Raw genomic sequence first — 11,352 nt, 5'->3', positions numbered from 1 at the left:
AATCTGGTTCGCAGAAGCGAATATGTAGGTGCGGCCAATGCACCGCAGGTGCGAAAATTGCAGGGGCAGTGAGGTTCACTTAATACGATACTTAAGCCATTTCACTCATTTTCTCTTACTCTTTGGGCGATTATTGGAGATTCTAGAGAGGGATTCCCACCTAGCTTTTGGAGGTATATAATTTCTACCTATTATGAGTTTAATACTTATATTATGGGTAGATTAACATGTGGAAATTAGTGAAAAACAAGGGTTTAGAGGAAGACCTAGGTTTTTGATAAAAACGATATTTAACCACGAAATTTGTTATGGAATTTAGTAAAAATCATATATTCATGTTCCTAAGGTTATGGGTAACAGCTTTCTTTGAAAAGTACCGGAATCCGAGCATGTGGGCCCGGGGGTAAATTTTAGGAATCTTGCAATTTAGGGTGGGTAATCACTTAAATGGTGGAATTATGAACTTTTGAGCATAGATTGATTAGTTTATGTCATGTTTGACTAGCTTCGAGTTGTTTGGCGTCAAATTTGGAGGTTTGATCATGTTCTTGATTTGGGAAGTAGGCTTTGAGGCGAGGTAAGTCTCCTTTCTAACCTTGTAAGAGGGAATTAACCCCATAGGTGAATTAAATAAATGTTTGTACCTAATTGTGGGGTCTAGGTACGTAGGAGGTGACGAGAGTCCGTACGTGGCTACTATTACGCTATATTTCGGGTAGTTTAGGACCCGTATCATGCTATACTTGGAATATTTGTGCCCTTACTTGCTAATATAATCACTTAGTCATGATAGAAATTAATAAAAGAATTGTATAAAGTTAAATTCACTTACTTAAAAGTTTGTATGAGATACTTGACTATAAATGGGAAGCTTGTGTTTTCTTGAAAATAAATTGTTAATTGTGGATCAGGCCGAGCGCCTCGGTAGTAAATAGATGCATCTATGGTTCGCACTGTTCGACCCTCCGGCAGTGCACAATTTAATATTATGTTGGATCGGGCCGTATGACCTCGGCATAATTGCGCATGTTAATTATTTGGAACTCTCTGTGATTTATACTGCTTAAATGCCTTGAAATGTAAGTGGTTAAATGATATGACCGAAATTGAAATTTTAAATTTATGAAAGAAGTACTTATCTCTTCCCTTTATCGAAATGTCAGAATTATTCATGATATTTATACTTAGCATAATACTTTAATTACATTATTATTGGCCCTAGTAAGTGTCAAGCCGACCCCTCGTCACTACTTCTTCGAGGTTAGGCGGGATACTTACTGGGCACATATTGTTTATGTACTCATACTATACTTTTGTACTTAATTGTATAGGATCTGACGATGGTGCATCCAGTTACCCGCCCTGCGCGCATACCTGATCTTGGATCGAGACTTCACGGTGAGCTGCCCCCTTCTGAGCCGTTCAGCAGCATGCCAAAGTTTCTCTTTTGTTTATATCTGTCTATTCTGTTTCAGACAGTAGGATAGTTATATTTTGTATATTCTACTAGTTGCCCACACACTTGTGACACCAGATCTTGGCACGTGTTAGTAGACTTTGATTTTTGGGTTGTAATTCAATAGTTATAACTGCTTTTTAGATGTTTCCATTTGTTTGCCTTAAAAATCCTTTATTTATCAAATGCTTTAAATGTAAGTAAAGCTAAATGTTGGAATTGCTTAATAAACAATAAACAAAAATGGGAAATCACTAAGTTGTTCATTGTTGGCTTGTCCAGCAATGGTGCTGGACGCCATCACGTCCTGACATGGAATTGGGTTGTAACAAAATGGTATCAGAGCATTAGGTTCACGTAGGCCTCACAAGTCATGGGCAGGACTAGTAGAGTCTTGTGGATCGGTGCGGAGACGTCCGTACTTATCTTCGAGAGCACCAGTAGCACCACCAGCGGATCCAGTGGAGGATCCCATTATTGAGGAGCAGGGCGAGGTGCCTGCCGCAGAGCCAGCCACGGTAGATTTCATGACAGCACCGGGCTTTCAAGAGGTCATGGACCATATGATGCGGTTCATGGACACCATGACTCAGGCTGGTTTATTTCCAGCAGACCCAGCCACATCTCAGGCAGGAGGGAGAGCACAGACCCCTACTGCTCAGGCTCATGGTTACGCAACGACGGTATATCAGACTCTGGGTGCACTACCCGTGGGTGGATCCCAGCCAGTGCGGCGGCTGCACCTGAGCCTAGACCGGTTACGGACGTCGATCCGCAGAAGTTATTGGACAGATGGTCTAGGTTACACCCTCCTGTCTTTGGAGGCAAGCGTTATGAGGATGCCCAGGATTTGATTGATAGGTGCAGGGACAGACTACACAACATGAGGATACTTGAGTCTTATGGGGTTGACTTCACTACTTTCCAGCCGGAGGTAGGGCCCGTAGATGGTGGAAGTCTTATCTTTTTCTCCCATGACTTGGAGCCAGTTCACACAGCTTTTCCTGGATAGGTATATTCCACCCTCCAAGAGGGAGGGTTGCGGTATCAGTTTGAGCAGCTTGAGCAGGGTTAGATGTCAGTGACCGACTATGAGTCAAGGTTTTCTAATTGTCTCGCCATGCACTTATGATACTTCTTACGGATGCAGAGAGAGTACGGAGGTTTGTTGCGGGGCTGCACTCCGGTATTAGGGCAAATATGACCCAAGAGGTTGAGATAGGGACTTCTTATCAGCTGGTAGTGGAGATTGCTCGGAGGATTGAGGGCTACCGTTAGAGAGGGAGAGAGCAGACGCAAGCAGGACAAGAGGGCCCGTTTCTCTGGAGAGTTTAGAGGTTCCCCGGCTAGGGGCAGAGGTCAGTTTGGGAGGGGTCAGTCTAGCAGGCCCCCATATTCATCACCACCACCTCCTCGAGGTGCTCCAGTGCGCCCCTATTTCCGTGCCACACCAGAGAGTTCTTGCTGCCCACCAGCCCTCTAGGGTTCTTCCAGTGGGTACTCACGTCACCAGGGTTCTTCCAACTCCTATCTTAGTGCCATGCTAGATAGTTCGGTGACAGCCCACCGACTATTCAGGCTTCTTCCAGTGGGTCTATAGGCCATCAGGATCAGACACCAGGGCAATAGATCACCGCACCGAGGGGCTGTTTCAAGTGCGGAGATCTCAGTCACAAGAGGAGATTCTTCCCCAGGCTTCAGGGCAAGGCAGTATAACAGGGTCGGCAGCCCATGATTACAGCACCAGCTGTCCGGCCGCCCAGAGGCAGAGGGCTGGCTGGCAAGGGCTGTCCTAGAGGTGGAGGCTAGGCAGGGGGAGGCCAGTCAGCTACTGTTCAGTCAGGCGGAGGCCATACTGCCGGCGCTCCAGCAAGATTCTATGCTTTTCCGGCCAGGCCAGATGCATTGGCCTCAAATGCCATAATCACAGGTATTATTTCGGTATGCGGTAGGGATGCTTCGGTATTATTTGATCCAAGGTCCACCTATTCATATGTGTCATCTTTGATTGCTCATTTTTTGGATATTCCTTATGAGTCCTTGGGTACTCCAGTTTATGTGTCCACTCCTGTGGGCGATTCTGTGGTTGTGGATCGGATCTACCGGCCCTGTGTGGTCACATTCTGTGGTTACGAGACTAGGGCGGACCTTCTGCTACTTGATATGATTGACTTTGAGGTCATCGTTTGGCATGGACTGGTTATCTCCATACCACGCCATCCTTGATTGTCATGCCAATACTATTACCTTAGCGATGCCAAAATTACCGACATTGGAGTGGAAGGGTTCCTCAGTTAGTACAGCTAGTCGGGTCATCTCTTTTCTGAAAGCTCGACATATGGTCGAGAAGGGTTGTTTGTCTTATCTTGCTTATATTTGGGACACCACCGCAGAGTCTCCGATGATTGATTCAGTGCCAGTAGTTCGGGAATTCGCCGATGTGTTTCCTTCTGACCTTTCAGGCATGCCGCCAGATCGTGATATTGATTTGGCTCCAGGCACTGAAACTATATCTATTCCACTGTACCGTATGGCTCCAAAAGAATTGAAAGAGTTGAAGGAGCAGCTTGAGGAGTTGTTAGCAAAGGGGTTAGTGAGACCAAGTGTATCACCTTGGGGTGCACCAATATTATTTGTGAAGAAGAAAGAAGGGACTATGCGGATGTGAATTGATTACCGCCAGTTGAACAAGGTTACCATCAAGAACAAGTACCCGTTGCCACGTATCGATGATTTGTTTGACCAGTTGCAGGGTGCTAGGGTGTTTTCTAAGATCGACATGAGATCGGGGTACCATTAGTTGAAGATTCGGGACTCAGATGTTCTGAAGGCTACCTCCCGTACCAGATATTGTCATTATGAGTTTCTAGTGATGTCTTTCGGCTTGACTAATTCCCCAGCGGCGTTTATGGATTTGATGAACCGGGTGTTCAGGCCTTATATTGATTCTTTCATTATTGTCTTCATTGATGACATCTTGATTTACTCACGTAGCCTGGGGGAGCACAAGCAGCATTTGAGAGTGGTACTTCAGACATTGCGAGAACATGAGCTATATGCTAAGTTCTCCAAATGAGAGTTTTTGGCTAGAGTTTGTGGCATTCTTGGGGCATGTTATATCAGGAAAGGGTATTAAAGTGGATCCCAAGAAGATTGAGGCAGTTTAGAGTTGGCCTCATCCCACTTCGGCGACTGAGATTAGGAGGTTCTTGGGGTTAGCAGGCTATTATCGATAGTTTGTGGAGGGTTTTCATCCATTGCAACACCTTTGACTAGATTGACCCAGAAGGGTGCCCCGTTTCTTTGGTCCGATGGTTATGAGGCGAGCTTTCAGAAGCTTAAGACAGCTTTGACTACAACATCGGTTCTAGTGTTGCCTTCCAGTTCAGGGATGTATACTATGTATTGCGACGCTTCACGCATTGGTCTGGGTTGTGTATTGATGTAGGAGGGGCGAGTTATTGCATACGCTTCACGTCAGCTGAAGCCCCATGAGAATAATTATCCCATGCACGATTTGGAGTTAGCCGCGATTGTTCATGCTCTTAAGATATGGAGGCATTATCTGTATGGGGTGTCATGTGAGGTTTATACTGATCATCACAGCTTACAACATTTGTTCAAGCAAAGGGATCTCAATTTGAGGCAGCATAGATGGCTCGAGTTACTGAAGGATTATGACATCACCATTCTTTATCATCCAGGAAAGGCAAATGTGGTCGCGGATGCCTTAAGCAGGAAAGTAGAGAGTATAAGTAGCTTGGCATTTATTTCATCGGAGGAGAGGCCACTAGCTTTGGATATTTAGTCTTTGGCTAACAGACTTTTAAGGATGGATATTTCAGATCCCAGTTGAGTTCTTGCATGTGTTGTTGCTCAGTCTTCATTATTTGGGCAGATCAAGGACCGACAGTTTGATGATCCGCACTTGGTAGTTCTTAGAGAGACGGTACTACAGGGTGGTGCCAAAGAAGTTTCTATGGGCGAGGATGGTGTTCTGCGACTCCAGGGTCGTATATGTGTTCCTAATGTCGATGGCTTAAGGGATAGGATCCTATAAGAGGCACACAATTCTCGGTATTCCATTCATCCAGGTGCTACGAAGATGTATCGTGACCTGAGACAGTATTATTGGTGGCGGCGAATGAAGAAAGACATAATAGAGTATGTAGCTAGGTGTCTAAATTGCCAGCAGGTCAAGTATAACCACCAAAGGTCAGGTGGCCTACTTCGGCAGATGACTATACTTGAATGGAAATGGGAGCACATCACTATGGACTTAGTAGTTGGGTTGCCACTGACCTTGCGGAAGTTTCATGCAGTTTGGGTCATTGTCGACAGGTTGACCAAGTTGGCACACTTCATTCCGGTTGTGACTGCATATACCTCACAAAAATTGGCCCAGATTTATATTACGGAGATAGTTCGGTTGGCCTGGTGTGCCTATTTCCATCATATCAGATAGAGTCCCTCAGTTCACTTCACATTTCTGGAGAGCCATACAGAGTGAGTTGGGGACCCGTGTACAGCATTTCATCCACAGACCGACGGGCAGTCAGAGCGGATAGGTCAGATATTGGAGGACATGCTCAGAGCTTGTGTGATTGACTTTGGGGGAGAGTGGGATTAGTTTTTGCCTTTGGCTGAGTTTGCTTACAACAACAGTTATTAGTCCAGCATCGAGATGGCTCCATTTGAGGCTTTATATGGTCGGTGATGTCATTCTCCCATCAGGTGGTTTGAGCCCGGTGAGGCTAGGTTATGTGGTACTGATTTGGTAAAGGATGCCATGGAAGAGGTAAAGTTGATTTTGGAGCGACTTCGCACAGCACACTCCAGACAGAAGAGTTACGCTGATCAGAAGGCGCACGATGTATCATTTATGGTCGGCGAGAAGGTTCTCTTGAAAGTCTCGCCGATGAAGGGTATTATGAGATTCGGAAAGAAAGGCAAGTTGAGCCCAAGGTTAATAGGCCCATTTGATTTGTTGAGGCAAGTTGGGGAGGTTGTTTTACCTCCCAGCCTATTAGGGGTTCATCCAGTTTTTCACGTGTCTATGCTCCGGAGGTATCACACCTTCTCACGTGTTAGACTTCAGTACTATTTAGCTAGATGAGAGCTTGGGTTATGAGGAGGATCCAGTTGCTATTGTTGCTAGACAGGATCGCCGGTTGAGGTCCAAGAGGATTTCCACAGTAAAGGTTTAGTGGAATGGCCAACCAGTCGAGGAGGCGACCTGGGAGTCTGAGGAGGACATGCGGAGCAGATATCCATACTTATTTCAGTACTTCAGGAATGAATCTAAACCCGTTCGAGGGCGAATGTTTGTTTAAGAGGTGGAGAATGTAAAGACCCGACCGGTCATTTTGCTTTCTAGAACCACGTTCCCCTAAATAAGACTTTCCGTACTTGCTTTTACTGATTATGACTTATGGGGATGATTGGTTCGGGATTTGGAAGAGTTTGGGTTGAAATCGGAACACTCGGTTCCTTAAGGTTGGTTTAAAAGGCCAAGTTTGACTTCGGTCAACATTTTGAGTAAACGACCTCGGAATCGGGATTTGACGGTTCCAATAGGTTTGTATGATGATTTTGGACTTGGGCATATGTTCGGATCGGGTTTTGGATGACACGGGAGCATTTTGGCGCCCAATAGTGAAAGTTGGTTCTTGAAGGTTTTAGAAGCCCTTTAAAATTTGGTTTGGAGTGGGTTTTGGTGATATCGAGGTCCAAACGAAATTCTGAGACCGGGAATTTTGGTGTCATTCCGAGTAGTATAAGTACGTTTCGGCGCATTGGAAGTAAATTAAAGAACTTGAAGTTCTTAAGTTTGATTCAATTGGTTTTAGGGTGTGATTCTTAGTTTTAATGTTATTTCGGGCGTTTCGTGAGTTCGAGTGAGTCTGTTTTGTGATTCCAAACTTGTTGATATGTTTGGGCGGGGCCCCGTGGGCCCCGAGTGCCAATCAGACGAGGCTCAAACTAACTTGAGAATTTGGAACTGTAGCTGAGTGCTCCAGATCTGTCATAACCGCATCTGTGGTTGGCCAGCCGCAGGTGCGAGCCAAGCCCCCGCGGATGCGATCCAAGGATGGCCAGCCAGGTTCCGCAGATGCGACTCTTTCTATGCAGAAGCGGGACCGTAGAAGCGGGAGACCTTCCGCAGATGCAGCCCCAATCGGCCCAGCCAATTGCGTAGAAGCGGACATCTGGTCCGCAGAAGCGAATCGGTAGGTGCGGCCAATGCACCGCAGGTGCAAAAATCGCAGGGGCAGTGAGGTTCACTTAATATGAGACTTAAGCCATTTTCACTCATTTTCTCTCACTCTTTATTGGAGTTTCTTGAGAGGGATTCCCACTAGCTATTGGAGGTAAGTAATTTCTACCTATTATGAGTTTAATACTTAGATTATGGGTAGATTAACATGTGGAAATTAGTGAAAAACAAGGGTTTAGAGGAAGACCTAGGTTTTTGATAAAAACGAGATTTAACCACAAAATGTGTTATGGAATTTAGTAAAAATCATATATTCATGTTCCTAAGGTTATGGGTAATGACATTCTTTGAAAATTTCTGGAATCCTAGCATGTGGGCCCGGGGGTGAATTTTAGGAATCTTGCAATTTAGGGTGGGTAATCACTTAAATGGTGGAATTATGAACTTTTGAGCATAGATTGATTAGTTTATGTAATGTTTGACTTGCTTCAAGTCGTTTGGTGTCAAATTTGGAGGTTTGAACGCATTCTTGATTTGGGAAGTAGGCTTTGAGGCGAGGTAAGTCTCCTTTCTAACCTTGTAAGAGGGAATTAACCCCATAGCTGAATTAAATAAATGTTTGTACCTAATTGTGGGGGCTACATACGTACGAGGTGACGAGAGTTCGTACGTAGCTACTATTACGCTATATTTCGGTTAGTTTATGACCCGTATCATGCTATACTTGGAACATTTGTGCCCTTACTTGCTAATATAATCACTTAGTCATGATAGAAATTGATAAAAGAATTGTATAAGGTTAAATTCACTTACTTGAAGATTTGTATGAGATACTTGAATGTTAATGGGAAACTTGTGTTTTCTTGAAAATAAATTGTTAATTGTGGATCTGGCCGAGCGCCTCGGCAGTAAATAGATATATCTATGGTTAGCACCGTTCGACCCTCCGGCAGTGCACAATTTAATATTATATTGGATCGGGCCGCACGACCTCGGCAAATGCGACATCTGAGACCTGTGCACGACTCTATTAAATGCGGGACTTAGGCCGTTTAGCTCATTTTTCTTTCATCTCTTGGGCGATTTTGGAGCTCTTTGAAGGGGGGTTTTCACCTAGTACTTTGAGGTAAGTAATTTCTACACAACATGAGTTAAATACGTAGATTATGGGTAGATTAACATGTAAATATTTGGTAAAATCAAGGGTTTAGATGAAAACTTAGGTTTTGGGTAAAAATGAGTTTGACCACGAAATTGGTTATAGAATGTAGTAAAAATCATATATTTGAGTTCGTGAGGTTATGGGTAACAACTTTCTTCAAACATTTCCGAAATCTGGGCACCTGGGCCCAAGGGTGACTTTTAGGAATCTTATATTTAGGGTTGGGTAATCACTTTAATAGTTGGAATATGAACTTTTGAACATGTATTGATTAGTTTATATACTATTTGATTAGTTTTGGATTGTTCGGCACCAAATTGAGGGTTTGAGCATAATCTTGGACCGGAAAGTACGCTTTGAAGCGAGGTAAGTCTCTTTTCTAACCTTGTAAGAGGGAATTAACCCCATAGGTGAATTGAATTAAAATGTGCTTCTATTTGTGGGGGCTACGTACGCACGAGGTGACGAGAGTCCGTACGTAGCTACTAATTATGCTATTGTCCAGGTAGTCTAGGACCCATATCATGCTATACTTACAATGTTTGTACCCTACTTGTTAACGTAATTGCTTATGTCTTTTGAAACCTGATAATAGAATTAAATTTCACTTACTTAAAGTTGTGAATGGAACACTTGACTGTTATTGAGAATTTGTGTTTTCCTTAAAATAATTTCTATTTGTGGAGCGGGCTGAATGCCTCGGTAGTAGATAGATGTATCTATGGTTCGTACCGTTCGACCCTCGGCAGTGCACAGTTTAAATATTATGTTGGATCGGGCCGTACTACCTCGGCATAATTTGCGCATGATAGATATTTGGAACCAATTATAATTGATATTACTTCTTTGGCTTGAGATATAAATTGTTAAATGATGAAAATTAAATTTGGGACTTAATATTGGTGAAGGGATTATTTACTGTTTCCTATTATTGGGTTTTCAGTATTCTTCATGTAATCCATGCTTAATTAAAATTTTGACTTATTATTGTTAGCCCATAGTAAGTATCAAAGTTGACCCCTCGTCACTACTTCTTCGAGATTAGACTGGATACTTACTGGGTACATGTTGTTTATGTATTCACGCTACACTTCTGCACTTTAATGTGCAGGATCTGAGGCAGGTGCATCTGGATATCAGTCCGGCGCGCCCACTTGATTACCACTTCGAGGCTTCACGGTGAGTTGCCTTCTGAGACCGTTCTATTACAGCGAGAGTCTTTCTTTTGATTGTATTTTTCTATCTATTTCACTTTGGACAGTAGACTAGTATTCTTTTGTATATTCTACTAGATGCTCATACATTTGTGATACCGGGTCTTGGCACATACTAGTAGACTTACGGTTTTGGTTTTATTCTATGATTATGATTGCACACAGTTTCTTTCGTGTTATTTATTTTAGATCTGTTATTTCTCAAATTCTTTTTAATTTAAGGAAAGTTTAATTACTTGGAAAAGAATTTGTTAAAAAGAGAAAATCACGTGACTAGTTCACAGTTGCCTTGCCTAGCGGCGGCGTTAGGCGCCATCACGACCTATTATGAAATTGGGTCGTGACAACATGGTATCCGAGCACTAGGTTCACGTAGGTCTCACAAGTTATGGGCAAGCCTAATAGAGTCTTGCGGATCGGTGCGTAGACGTCCGTACTTATCTTCAAGAGGCTATAGGGTGTTAGGAAACTACTCTTCATTCATCTCTTATCGTGTAGTTGATGGTGTACTAAGTTTCTTCTCTTATTCTCTCACATATGGTGAGAATGTGCACGACGAACATTCCAAACCCTCCCCCTATTGCTAAAGGCCAAGGCAGAGGTCGAGGGAAGGGTACTTGCCCGAGGTAGGGGATGAGGACATCCCAGAGTTGCCCCAGTTGCACCACCAGCGGATCTAGTGGAGGATCCCATTATTGAGGAGCAGGGCGAGGTGCCCGCAGCAGAGCCAACCCCGGTCTATTTCATGTCAGCACCGGGCTTTCAAGAGGTCATGGGCCATATGCTACGGTTCATGGATTCTATGACCTAGGCTGGTTTATTTCCAGCTGACCTAGCCACATCTCAAGCGGGAAGGGGAGCACAGACCCCTACTGCTCAGGATTCAGGTCATGCGGTTGCAGTATATTAGACCTCGGGTGCACTACCCGTGGGCGGTGCCCAGCCAGTTGCAGCAGCGACACCTGATCCTAGACCAACTGTGGCCGGCGAGCCACAGAAGCTATTGGATAGATGGACTAGGCTACATCCTCCTATCTTTGGAAGTGAGTGGCATGAGGATCCCCAGGACTTCATTGATCGGTGCAGGGACAGACTGCATAACATGAGGATATTGGATTCCCACGGGTTAGATTTCACTACTTTCCAGCTAGAGGGCAGGGCCTGTAGGTGGTGGCAGTCTTATCTTCTTGGTAGGTCACCAGGTTCTCCTCCCATGACTTGGGACCAATTTACACCCCTATTCTTGGACAGGTATATTCCACCCTCTCAGAGGGAAGAGTTGCGGTTTCAGTTTGAGTAGCTC

This window comes from Nicotiana tabacum, chromosome 13, assembly GCF_000715075.1.
Source record: "Nicotiana tabacum cultivar K326 chromosome 13, ASM71507v2, whole genome shotgun sequence".
Classification (NCBI taxonomy): domain Eukaryota; kingdom Viridiplantae; phylum Streptophyta; class Magnoliopsida; order Solanales; family Solanaceae; genus Nicotiana; species Nicotiana tabacum.
The sequence above is the reverse complement of the archived record's forward strand: the minus strand, read 5'-3'. Positions refer to the sequence as shown.